This window comes from Garra rufa, unplaced genomic scaffold (assembly GCF_049309525.1).
Source record: "Garra rufa unplaced genomic scaffold, GarRuf1.0 hap1_unplaced_005, whole genome shotgun sequence".
Taxonomy (NCBI): Eukaryota; Metazoa; Chordata; class Actinopteri; order Cypriniformes; family Cyprinidae; genus Garra; species Garra rufa.
In genome coordinates, this window is record NW_027394280.1 from 1021092 (window position 1) to 1033262 (window position 12171).

The following is a 12171-nucleotide window of genomic DNA, read 5'->3' on the forward strand; positions in this document are numbered from 1 at the left end:
CAAAGTGGAAAATGCAGAGCTGTGCTGTCTAGCAGGAGTAAAGGCAGTGGCAGTACAGGTCCTTTAAAAAAAATTAGCATATTGTGATAAAGTTCATTATTTTCTGTAATGTACTGATAAACATTAGACTTTAACATATTTTAGATTCATTAAACACAACTGAAGTAGTTTAAGCCTTTTATTGTTTTAATATTGATGATTTTGGCATATAGCTTATGAAAACCCAAAATTCTTATCTCAAAAAATTAGCATATCATGAAAAGGTTCTCTAAACGAGCTATTAACCTAATCATCTGAATCAACGAATTAACTCTAAACACCTGCGAAAGATTCCTGAGGCTTTTGAAAAATCCCAGCCTGGTTCATTACTCAAAACCGCAATCATGGGTAAGACTGCCGACCTGTCTGCTGTCCAGAAGGCCATCATTGACACCCTCAAGCAAGAGGGTAAGACACAGAAAGAAATTTCTGAATGAATAGGCTGTTCTCAGAGTGCTGTATCAAGGCACCTCAGTGGGAAGTCTGTGGGAAGGAAAAAGTGTGGCAGAAAACGCTGCACAACGAGAAGACGTGACCGGACCCTGAGGAAGATTGTGGTGAAGGACCAATTCCAGACCTTGGGGGACCTGCAGAAGCAGTGGACTGAGTCTGGAGTAGAAACATCCAGAGCCACCGTGTACAGGCGTGTGCAAGAAATGGGCTACAGAGAAGCAGCACTGGACTGTTGCTCAGTGGTCCAAAGTTTTTTCGTATGAAAGCAAATTTTGCATGTCATTTGGAAATCAAGGTGCCAGAGTCTGGAGGAAGACTGGGGAGAGGAAAATGCCAAAATGCCTGAAGTCCAGTGTCAAGTACCCACAGTCAGTGATGGTCTGGGGTGCCATGTCAGCTGCTGGTGTTGGTCCACTGTGTTTTATCAAGGGCAGGGTCAATGTAGCTAGCTATCAGGAGATTTTGAAGCACTTCATGCTTCCATCTGCTGAAAAGTTTTATGGAGATGAAGATTTCATTTTTCAGCACGACCTAGCACCTGCTCACAGTGCCAAAACCACTGGTAAATGGTTTACTGACCATGGTATTACTGTGCTCAATTGGCCTGCCAACTCTCCTGACCTGAACCCCATAGATAATCTGTGGGATATTGTGAAGAGAAAGTTGAGAGACGCAAGACCCAACACTCTGAATGAGCTTAAGGCTGCTATCGAAGCATCCTGGGCCTCCATAACACCTCAGCAGTGCCACAGGCTGATTGCCTCCATGTCACGCCGCATTGAAGCAGTCATTTCTGCACAAGGATTCCCGACCAAGTTTTGAGTGCATAACTGAACATAATTATTTGAATGTTGACTTTTTTTGTATTAAAAACACTTTTCTTTTATTGCTCGGATGAAATATGCTAATTTTTTAAATTTGGGGGTTTTCATGAGCTGTATGCCAAAATCATCAATATTAAAACAATAAAAGGCTTGAACTACTTCAGTTGTGTGTAATGAATCTAAAATATATGAAAGTCTCATGTTTATCAGTACATTAAAGAAAATAATGAACTTTATCACAATATGCTAATTTTTTTGAAAAGGACCTGTAGTGTTTGATCAATCTGAGATCACTTACATGGACACTGAGGTGAGTTCTATGCCTCACATTAATCCTTATATGCCAGTTACAGTTAATTGTCATTACCGTAATGGCCCGTCTGCAATAATGGACAAATGCCAACAGAGTTTTACGAGGGCTAAAAGGCATGCAATAAATTAAATGCAATATTGAAACAGAAGAAGTCAAGACTCTTTCAAACTGTGAATCATGCTAAAGTCATCTGGAACTCTGGGAATAAATTTAAAGGAATACTGGGAGGACATATAAATATAAGAAGTATATGACCAAAAATAGACCAGATACAGAATTTACTTATTGATTCCAATTTGGATTTTTTATGTATATCTGAGACTTGGTTGAATCATAATGTTCTTTGACCTAATTAATGTACCAGGATATACTTGTTATAGGAGAGATAGGGTCAGTGGAAGGGGTGGTGTTGTTTTTATTTATATAAGGGAGCATTTTAGATGTTTACAATTTGAATTGAAGGTGAACATGGAGTGCTTGGGATTAAATGTTATTCTTTCTCCAAATATGACATTTAATATAGTAGTGCTTTATAATCCTCCATGTCATGATGCAAAGTTTTATAATGAACTGAAGAATCTTCTTTCTACTCTTGATAACTGCTGTGAATGTATGATGTCTGGTGATTTTAATATTAATTGGATGGTCAGTGTTGGGGAGTAACTAGTTACATGTAACGCCGTTACGTAATTTAATTACAAAATAAATGTAACAGTAATTCGTTAAAGTTACTTAGAAAAATGTGTAATTAAATTACAGTTAGAAGATTACAAATGGGGTTCATCTAAAAATTTTCTTTAAAAATCTGGGATATGTTGAATAATATTAATCTGTTGCTTTGCCTGTTTTTGATATGCACGATGCCTTCTGCTAAGGCCATTTATTAAAGCGGTGCTATTCTGATGCTTTTGATTGGTTTGAATTTGGGGTGCACCACGTCTGCCAATTAGGTTAATCCTCTTTGTCAGCGCGTTCATCGTCCCCTTTGTGTGTTGGAGACCAATATTAAAAACATTCATAACAAATTAGCTAGCCTGCTAGCTGCCTTTACCAGACACACTTGTATTTATGAACCCTTTCACAAAAAAATCAAATTTTTTCTCCTTGAATAAGGTTGGTAATGTCAGATCTAACTTGCGATTTTATCAGATTAACCCATTTTAATTTTGAGTGTAATTTGTAAAATCAGTGTTTAGACTACTGCGTGATTTTCAGCTGAAACGTGACTAATGATTTGAAGGATGAAAATCCGCTGCAGTTTAGTTTATTTTCGAATAATATAGATCTATTTTTCTCAAGGGCTTGAAACTTTTCTCTGTAATGATCGATGTTGACCTAACGTGCCACCTAGTGGACAAATCTCTCAATTAGTTTGTCCCATTTTGTTTTGCAAAATCGAGCTATTATCTAGTGAAGCGCCCCAGTTGGTCACTGAATCTAAGCAGTGTTTTAGATGAAATGTAACTTTATTAAAAAAAAAAAAAAAAAAAACAATACCATGGATTTTATGACACAGCTTCAATGATGGAGTCTGTTTGGATTTGGCAGTATCTATTCTAGAATCTATTCTTTCTTCTGTTAGTGAGAAATAATTATTAGCCCTGTATGGTATAATGATTTCCCTTCACACATAGTGGTAAAAAAAATTATAATAGTATGCAGATTTGTAAAAAAAAATATTATATCAGTCAGAAGAAAAAAACGTGTTTTTACTACATTATTATAATCTAGAATTGTGTTTTCTCTTAAATATAACTAAAAATAATTATGTAGGAGCCATGTTCTCATTTAAGTTTATGAATTATCTATTATTTTAAATAGATAATTTAGATATTTAGAGAAATCTTTTTTTAAGATTTAAGTTTTTCAAGGCATTGTTACTTGCCAGTGTGTCCTGTCATAGCTATGCAAAATTTTGATTTTGTAACAACATTAAACAATTGTTTGTTATAAGGTCTGGTTTTGTGATGGCTGTACTTTAAAATTAAATTAATATAATCTTAATTCAAGTGATGAAAGATTTTGAAATTCTAACAGTAAACTACTGTAAGGTCACACCTGCTTGATATAAATGCTTGAAAATGATTTAGTTGAAAATATCCATTAGAAACTTAAAAGTAATCAAAAAGTAATCAGATGTAATCAGTTACTTTACTTTTCTAAAGTAATTGAAAAGGTACACTACTTATTACATTTTAAATAGGGTAATTTGTAATCTGTAATCTATTACATTTCCAAAGTAACCTCCCCAACACTGTGCATCAAATATAAAAAAAAACCATGCAAGACATGTTAAGTGGTAAAAAATATGGCAGGTTAATTATTTTCTGCAGTAAATAAGTTTCTACTTGCAAAAATGTTCAAATAGATTTTCATGTAAAACTACAAAAACTGTGATTTATATAAAGGATGAAAGGAAAATGAACAACGATTTGTGGAAATTACATTTACATTTACATTTACATTTATTCATTTAGCCGACGCTTTTATCCAAAGCGACTTACAATTGGGAATACAACAAGTGATTCATCCTAAGGAGGCAGATCAACATAGGAAGTGTTCAAAAATACCATATGTCAGGCGTTGTTAGAAGAGTGCAGGCTAGAAGGAGAAGATCAAGAAAGAGAGGAAAAACAGGCTAGAAGGGATTTTTTTTTTTTATTGAGTCAGATAGTGTCGAAAAAGATGGGTTTTCAGCAGTCGTTTGAAAGCTGTTAAGGAGTCTGCATTCCGGATAGGGGTGGGAAGATCATTCCACCAGGCAGGGACATTGAACGAGAATGTTCTGGACAGTGATTTAATACCTCTCTGTGGTGGTACAATGAGGCGTCTTTCACTAGAGGATCTCAAGCTTCTGGAAGGAGTGTAGATGTCTAGTAGTGAATGGAGGCATCAGTGTCTTGAATTTGATGCACGCTGTAACCGGTAGCCAGTGCAGGGATATGAAGAGAGGTGTAACATGGGCCTTTTTGGGCTCGTTGAAGACCAGTCGTGCTGCTGCATTCTGAATCATTTGTAGAGGCTTGATTGTACATGCTGGAAGACCAGCTAAAAGAGCATTGCAGTAGTCCAGCCTGGAAATGACCAGGGCCTGGACGAGGAGTTGTGTAGCATGCTCTGTTAGAAAGGGCCTGGTCTTTCTGATGTTGTACAATGCAAACCTGCAAGATCGAGCGGTCTTAGCTATGTGGTCTTTAAAAGTCAGTTGGTTGTCAAAGATAACACCCAGATTTCTGGCTGAAGTTGATGGGGTAATTGTTGATGAACCTAACTGGATGGAGAAGTCATGCTGTAACGATGGAGTGGCAGGAAAGATAAGGAGTTCCGTCTTTGCTAGATTGAGCTGTAGATGGTGTTCCTTCATCCATGCAGAGATATCCGCCAGGCAACCTGAGATCCGTGCAGCTACCGATGGATCGTCTGGTTTGAAAGAAAGATAGAGCTGTGTGTCATCAGCATAGCAATGGTAGGAGAAGCCATGTGCCTGTATGATGGGGCCCAGAGATGTAGTGTATATGGAGAAGAGGAGAGGTCCAAGAACTGAACCCTGAGGAACCCCAGTGACCAGTTGATGAGTTTTGGATACCTCGCCTCCCCAGGCCACTCTGAAAGACCTACCAGAGAGGTAGGATTTGAACCAGTGAAGTGAAGTCCCTGTAATACCCAGCATTGAGAGGGTGGACAGGAGGATCTGGTGATTCACAGTGTCAAAAGCTGCAGATAGGTCCAGCAAGATGAGTACCGATGATTTGGACTCAGCTTTTGCCGTCCGCAAGGCTTCAGTGACAGACAGTAGCGCAGTCTCAGTTGAATGGCCGCTTCTGAACCCTGATTGGTTAGAGTCCAGTAGATTGTTCTGTGAGAGGAATAAGGATAGCTGGTTGAAAACAGCCCGTTCCAGTGTTTTTGCTATGAATGGAAGGAGGGAGACAGGTCTGTAGTTGTCTATGAGTGAAGAGTTAAGTGTAGGTTTTTTGAGCAGCGGGGTTACCCGGGCCTGCTTAAATGTAGTGGGAAAAGTGCCTGTGAGAAGAGATGTGTTGATGATGTGTGTGAGCGCCGGTAGGATTGTAGGGGAGATTGCTTGGAGAAGGTGTGAGGGGATATGATCTAAAGGACATGTCGTCGGATGGCTGGAGAGGAAAAGTTTGGTTACTTCTGCCTCCGAGCAAGGACAGAAGGAGAAGTGGGGGGTTCCAGCCGTGATTGTGGTCAATTTTAGTTCCTGTATGTGTGGAGTTGAGAACTTATTATTGATCGATGTAGTTTTGCCTGTGAAAAATGTGGCGAAATCATCAGCTGTTATAGAAGTTGTGGGAGGTGGTGGAGGGGGACAAAGCAGTGTATTAAATGTTTTGAAAAGGTTGCGTGCGTCCGGGGAATTGTTGATCCTGTTGTGGAAGTATGAAGATTTGGCTGTATGTACTTGGGTAGCGAAAGATGAGAGCATAGACCGATACATACTGAGGTCGGATGGATCCTTAGATTTGTGCCATTTTCTCTCGGCTGCCCTAAGTTTGGAACGATGCTCACGAAGAACATCGGATAACCAAGGGGTTGTCGGAGCAGATCGTGCTGGCCTGGAGGAGAGAGGGCATATAGCATCTAGACAGGAGGTAAGAGTGGAGCATAAGGTGTCAGTTGCTGCATTAGTGTCCAGGGATGAGAAGTGAGTAGGAGAGGGAAGGGAGGAGGATACTAAAGAAGAAAGATGGGAGTGTGAGAGAGAGCGTAGGTTTCTTCTGAAAGTAACAGGTAGAGGGGTTGGGAGTGCACAAGTAGCAAGATGTAGGTCAAATGTAATGAAGAAGTGGTCAGAGATGTGTAGGGGTTTGACCACAATGTTGTCTGAAATACAATTTCGCATGTAAATGAGATCAAGTTGGTTGCCAGATTTATGAGTGCATGTAGTGATAACACGTTGTAGATCAAATGAAGCTAGAAGTGAATTGAAGTCAGCAGCATAGGGTTTGTGAGTTCAAATGTCTCGCCCGCACGCAAAATGGCTCAATCGAAACTCAAAAAGCAACAGCTTCGCACTTGTAATAGCTCCAGAAGGGAACGATATGAAAAAAACAAAAGCTTCCCTTGGAGCGTACTCTCAGTTATCAATTTTAATGATTGCAATAAAAACTAGAATTTAAAGCAAAACAATTGCAGGACAAATAACAGAAGAACACTCCTTTTCTAACAGTGAATAGATGTAAATAAAACAAACGAATAACTAAATAGAACAACAGAGTACTTTAAGAAGCAGCTCAAAATTAATATTAACGAATAAGTGAATAGAAACTACAGAGTGCGTTTTAGAAGCTGCTCAAATTTAATATTAACCAATAAGTAAATAGAAACTATAGAGTGCGTTTTAGAAGCAGCTCAAATTTAATATTAACCAATAAGTAAATAGAAACTACAGAGTGCGTTTTAGAAGCTGCTCAAATTTAATATTAACCAATAAGTAAATAGAAACTACAGAGTGCGTTTTAGAAGCTGCTCAAATTTAATATTAACCAAGAAGTAAATAGAAACTACAGAGTGCGTTTTAGAAGCTGCTCAAATTTAATATTAACCAATAAGTAAATAGAAACTACAGAGTGCGTTTTAGAAGCAGCTCAAATTTAATATTAACCAATAAGTAAATAGAAACTACAGAGTGCGTTTTAGAAGCAGCTCAAATTTAATATTAACCAATAAGTAAGTAGAAACTACAGAGTGCGTTTTAGAAGCTGCTCAAATTTAATATTAACCAATAAGTGAATAGAAACTACAGAGTGCTTAAAAGAACAGCGGCTTAAAATTAATACTTAGGAATAAGTAATTAAACAGAAACAACAAAGTGCTTTTAGCAGCAACTCTAAGTAACGACCGCCTAGCGAAATAGTATTAAAGTAGACACTTACGCGCCGTCGTTCTTTCTCGTCTGAGGACTGAACTCACTTTCCCGCAGTATGGAAAGTAAGCAAACTATTTGAGCAGTATTCTCGCTAGCCACGCCTCCTAGGCTCAGTCAGCCGCAAATGTCTCGCCCGCACGCAAAATGGCTCAATCGAAACTCAAAAGCAACAGCTTCGCACTTGTAATAGCTCCAGAAGGGAACGATATGACAAAAACAAAAGCTTCCCTTGGCCGTACTCTCAGTTATCAATTTTAATGATTGCAATAAAAACTAGAATTTAAAGCAAAACAATCGCAGGACAAATAACAGAAGAACACTCCTTTTCTAACAGTGAATAGATGTAAATAAAACAAACGAATAACTAAATAGAACAACAGAGTACTTTAAGAAGCAGCTCAAAATTAATATTAACGAATAAGTGAATAGAAACTACAGAGTGCGTTTTAGAAGCTGCTCAAATTTAATATTAACCAATAAGTAAATAGAAACTACAGAGTGCATTTTAGAAGCAGCTCAAATTTAATATTAACCAATAAGTAAATAGAAACTACAGAGTGCGTTTTAGAAGCAGCTCAAATTTAATATTAACCAATAAGTAAATAGAAACTACAGAGTGCGTTTTAGAAGCAGCTCAAATTTAATATTAACCAATAAGTAAATAGAAACTACAGAGTGCGTTTTAGAAGCTGCTCAAATTTAATATTAACCAATAAGTAAATAGAAACTACAGAGTGCGTTTTAGAAGCTGCTCAAATTTAATATTAACCAATAAGTAAATAGAAACTACAGAGTGCGTTTTAGAAGCAGCTCAAATTTAATATTAACCAATAAGTAAATAGAAACTACAGAGTGCGTTTTAGAAGCAGCTCAAATTTAATATTAACCAATAAGTAAGTAGAAACTACAGAGTGCTTTTTAGAAGCTGCTCAAATTTAATATTAACCAATAAGTGAATAGAAACTACAGAGTGCTTAAGAGAACAGCGGCTTAAAATTAATACTTAGGAATAAGTAATTAAACAGAAACAACAAAGTGCTTTTAGCAGCAACTCTAAGTAACGACCGCCTAGCGAAATAGTATTAAAGTAGACACTTACGCGCCGTCGTTCTTTCTCGTCTGAGGACTGAACTCACTTTAAATTAAAAACTAGTTATATAATAATTACCTGAAATAATAAATGATTAACATACATTCAGAAAAGAATCACTCAGCCATGACTGAAATAACAGGGACTGAATACTTGGAATACTGAATGATGAAATAACATTTTTGCAAAAATATCGAAAATAAAAACTCAGTCAGGTCACTTATGACCCATGTTATGCATCAAAGGGTTAATTAGCATTAGCTACCGATAACTGATACACGTCAGTTTTAAGTTAGCTTACTTTGGTACGCAAGCATGTACCGATCGGAATAAAATCATAATTTGATGTTTGAACAAATAGGTTAACATTAGTGTTACGGATTTGTAATTTGATAATCTTGCTTATCTTCGATCTCCGGTTAGCAGATGTCCAGTAAACAGCTGGAATGTCACAAAACTCATTCAGCCAATCAGCAGCGAGATTGATGACCGATTAGCTCTTTCCTCTCGGTAGGAATTGATTGGCTGCTTTGCCCCACTTGTTCGAAGCTTTAGGATTTGCATTAGGACCTGTTCGGTTGTAGTTACAAAGGAGTATGCACCTAGTTCGGACTTCGTTCAGAAATGTTCAGACAACGTTCGGAAGTATTCAAATCTTGTTAGGAAATGTTAGGAATTGTTCAGCCGGCTGATCGCTGGAAGGTACATGCGCTTGCTGTTCTTCGCTTCCAGCACACGCGACTGCACCCAACTTGCCAAAACGAGCCCCTACTCCAAGAAATACGAGATTGACCCGGCACGAGCTAAAGTCTCTCAATATCTTGAATGCTACACATTACAGTGGGTCATTATTTGGACCGCTTTATTTCATTTAATATTTTTTTTGGCCTCTAATACGGGGGCATGAAAAAAGAGATGACATTACCTTGATCGGGTTTGTGAATAATGGGTGAGGGAAGGGACTTTCGTAACTTTTACTTCTCCCATTTGGAGTGAGGGGAGTGACGAAAATCATGTTGGCAGGTGTTGGCACCCTAGATTACCCTTGGTGAGCGTAGTGGTTCAGCGCACAGGTCCAAGGGCATAGAGACACATCTCGAGTTTCTCGTCATCAGCGCATAAATCTTTCACCTTTTACTAAAGATTTCCGTGGAGGGGAACCTTTGCGAGTGACCTGTATTTTTGGGGGCTCTGCTCACAGCAGAGCTACGCTATAGTGTCAAGAGCAGAGTCAATCTGGCCACCCGCCAGCGTGCAGTGGAACGACGCGCGCCTCGTCATGGTCTGTGTTTGCAGCCTTTGCGCTTCCAGCTTCGCGGCTTCAAATTTCTTTAGCCAGCATGGAAAGACAGCGTTCTCTCGTCCATGACGGGATACAAACCCTGGACGGGATCAAACAAAGATGGCTTCCGCTCTTTTGGCCCCATCAGTGACTCGTGCACTTCGAGCCTTCTTTGTTGACCCCGAAAGCCAGCCTCTGCTGCCTGCGTTGTTGGTATAGTTTAACTGGCACTGCACCCGTACGAAAAATGGAGGTGGCAGAAAGGAGCTCAGTGAACAAAAAGCCTGCCGTGACCCGGATTCGAACCGGGGTTGCTGCGGCCACAACGCAGAGTACTAACCACTATACGATCACGGCGCACCACTGGCTCACATCTGGTGGTGCCGGCCGTCCGAATTGAAAAAAAAGGGCTAGCGGCGCTTTTTATTACTGTGGAGAGAGGGCACACAAATCTGTGCTAGGGACATGGAAGAAAAGGGCCCGCCTACTTCTCCTCAGCACTGGTGAAGAGCGTAGTCGGCAGGATTCGAACCTGCGTGGGGAGAGCCCAATGGATTTCTAGTCCATCGCCTTAACCACTCGGCCACGACTACGGCGACCCTGACGTCCTCTGTCCCGTTGTCGACCTCAAAGTTGGCTGAAAAAACAATGAACTGGCTACCGCTTTACTAAAATCGTCTAGCGCAAAACTCCTAAAGGGGAAAACAGCCCACCACAAGAAACGAAAAATTCATGAAGCAATCACTCTATGTGAACTCTGTCACATCTTTAAGCGTACGCCGACACACGGCAGTGCTGGACTGTCACGACTGCAAGCTGAGGCCGCCGACAAGAAGATGGCCCTTCGCCCGAACAGGGACTTGAACCCTTGACCCTCAGATTAAAAGTCTGATGCTCTACCGACTGAGCTATCCAGGCTCTTGTGTTTTGTGTGCCTCTTACTTTTTATATAAGAACACTTTCTCCACAAGCCGCCTGGGAGAAGCTCACTTGCCACAGGAGCTACGGGACAAAGGCTGCACGCAATTACGTCAGAGAGAGCGAAAGCCAAAGGCCTTGGAAGGCCCAACCACCGTCGCAAGAAGCTAAAGGTAAAAGGGGGAATGCCCGACCGTAGTCAGCAGGGTTCGAACCTGCGCGGGGAGACCCCAATGGATTTCGAGTCCATCGCCTTAACCTCTCGGCCACGACTACGCCTGCATATGGACCGTCTGCTCCCTTGTCTCGAGGCGGGCAGCTCAGGATGCCGCCGAGCTTCAGTTGGCAAAAAGAAGCTGGACGTCCCCGTCGCTCAACGACAAAGGGCTGCCATGACCCGGATTCGAGCATTCTTTTCTGACCGCTTAAATCTTGCTCTGAGCGCCTGCGTTGGTGGTATTGTGGGGAGCATAGCTGCCTTCTAAGCAGTTGACCTGGGTTGGATTCCCGGCCAACGCGTTGTTTTCGGCTGCGGTTGACCTCGAAGCAGAACTCCTTCTGTGACCTCTGTCTGCACCAAAAGCTTTTGGATGAGTTGTTCGACAGCAGCAGAGAGCTAGGTCTCCCCGTTGGGGAATCTAACCCCGGTCTTCCACGTGACAGGCGGAGATACTGTTCACTATACTAATGAAGAGTTGCGCTTGCTGTTCTTCGCTCCCTGCACCCAACTTTCCAAAACGAGCCCCTACTCCATGAAATACCAGATTGACCCGCCACGAGCTAAAGTCTCTCAATATCTTGAATGCTACACATTACAGTGGGTCATTATTTGGACCGCTTTATTTCATTTAATATTTTTTTTGGCCTCTAATACGGGGGCATGAAAAAAGAGATGACATTAACTTGATCGGGTTTGTGAATACTGGGTGAAGGAAGGGACTTTGGTAACTTTTACTTCTCCCACTTGGAGTGAGGGGGGTGACGAAAATCATGTTGGCAGGTGTCGGCACCCTAGATTACCCTTGGTGAGCGTAGTGGTTTACCACAGTGAGCGCACAGGTCCAAGGGCATAGAGACACATCTCGAGTTTCTCGTCATCAGCGCATAAATCTTTCGCCTTTTACTAAAGATTTCCGTGGAGGGGAACCTTTGCGAGTGACCTGTATTTTTGGGGGCTCTGCTCACAGCAGAGCTACGCTATAGTGTCAAGAGCAGAGTCAATCTGGCCACCCGCCAGCGTGCAGTGGAACGAAGCGCGCCTCGTCATGGTCTGTGTTTGCAGCCTTTGCGCTTCCAGCTTCGCCGCTTCAAATTTCTTTAGCCAGCATGGAAAGAGAGCGCTCTCTCGTCCATGACGGG

At 40.9% G+C, this 12171-nt stretch overlaps 4 non-coding genes across 4 annotated transcripts; 2 read left to right on the forward strand and 2 right to left on the reverse strand.

Annotated features, from left to right (window-relative positions):
- The first annotated feature begins 9705 nt into the window (after positions 1 to 9705).
- Positions 9706 to 9820, forward strand: LOC141312810 (U5 spliceosomal RNA). Its single transcript, XR_012349311.1, has one exon. It is a non-coding gene; the product is annotated as a U5 spliceosomal RNA (small nuclear RNA).
- Positions 9821 to 10179: 359 nt separating this feature from the next.
- On the reverse strand, positions 10180 to 10251 carry trnah-gug (transfer RNA histidin (anticodon GUG)). The gene has a single exon. It is a non-coding gene; the product is annotated as a tRNA-His (tRNA).
- A 755-nt stretch (positions 10252 to 11006) lies between these two features.
- Positions 11007 to 11088, reverse strand: trnas-cga (transfer RNA serine (anticodon CGA)). Its single transcript has one exon. It is a non-coding gene; the product is annotated as a tRNA-Ser (tRNA).
- Positions 11089 to 11891: 803 nt separating this feature from the next.
- Positions 11892 to 12006, forward strand: LOC141312785 (U5 spliceosomal RNA). The gene has a single exon (XR_012349286.1). It is a non-coding gene; the product is annotated as a U5 spliceosomal RNA (small nuclear RNA).
- The last annotated feature ends 165 nt before the right edge of the window (positions 12007 to 12171 follow it).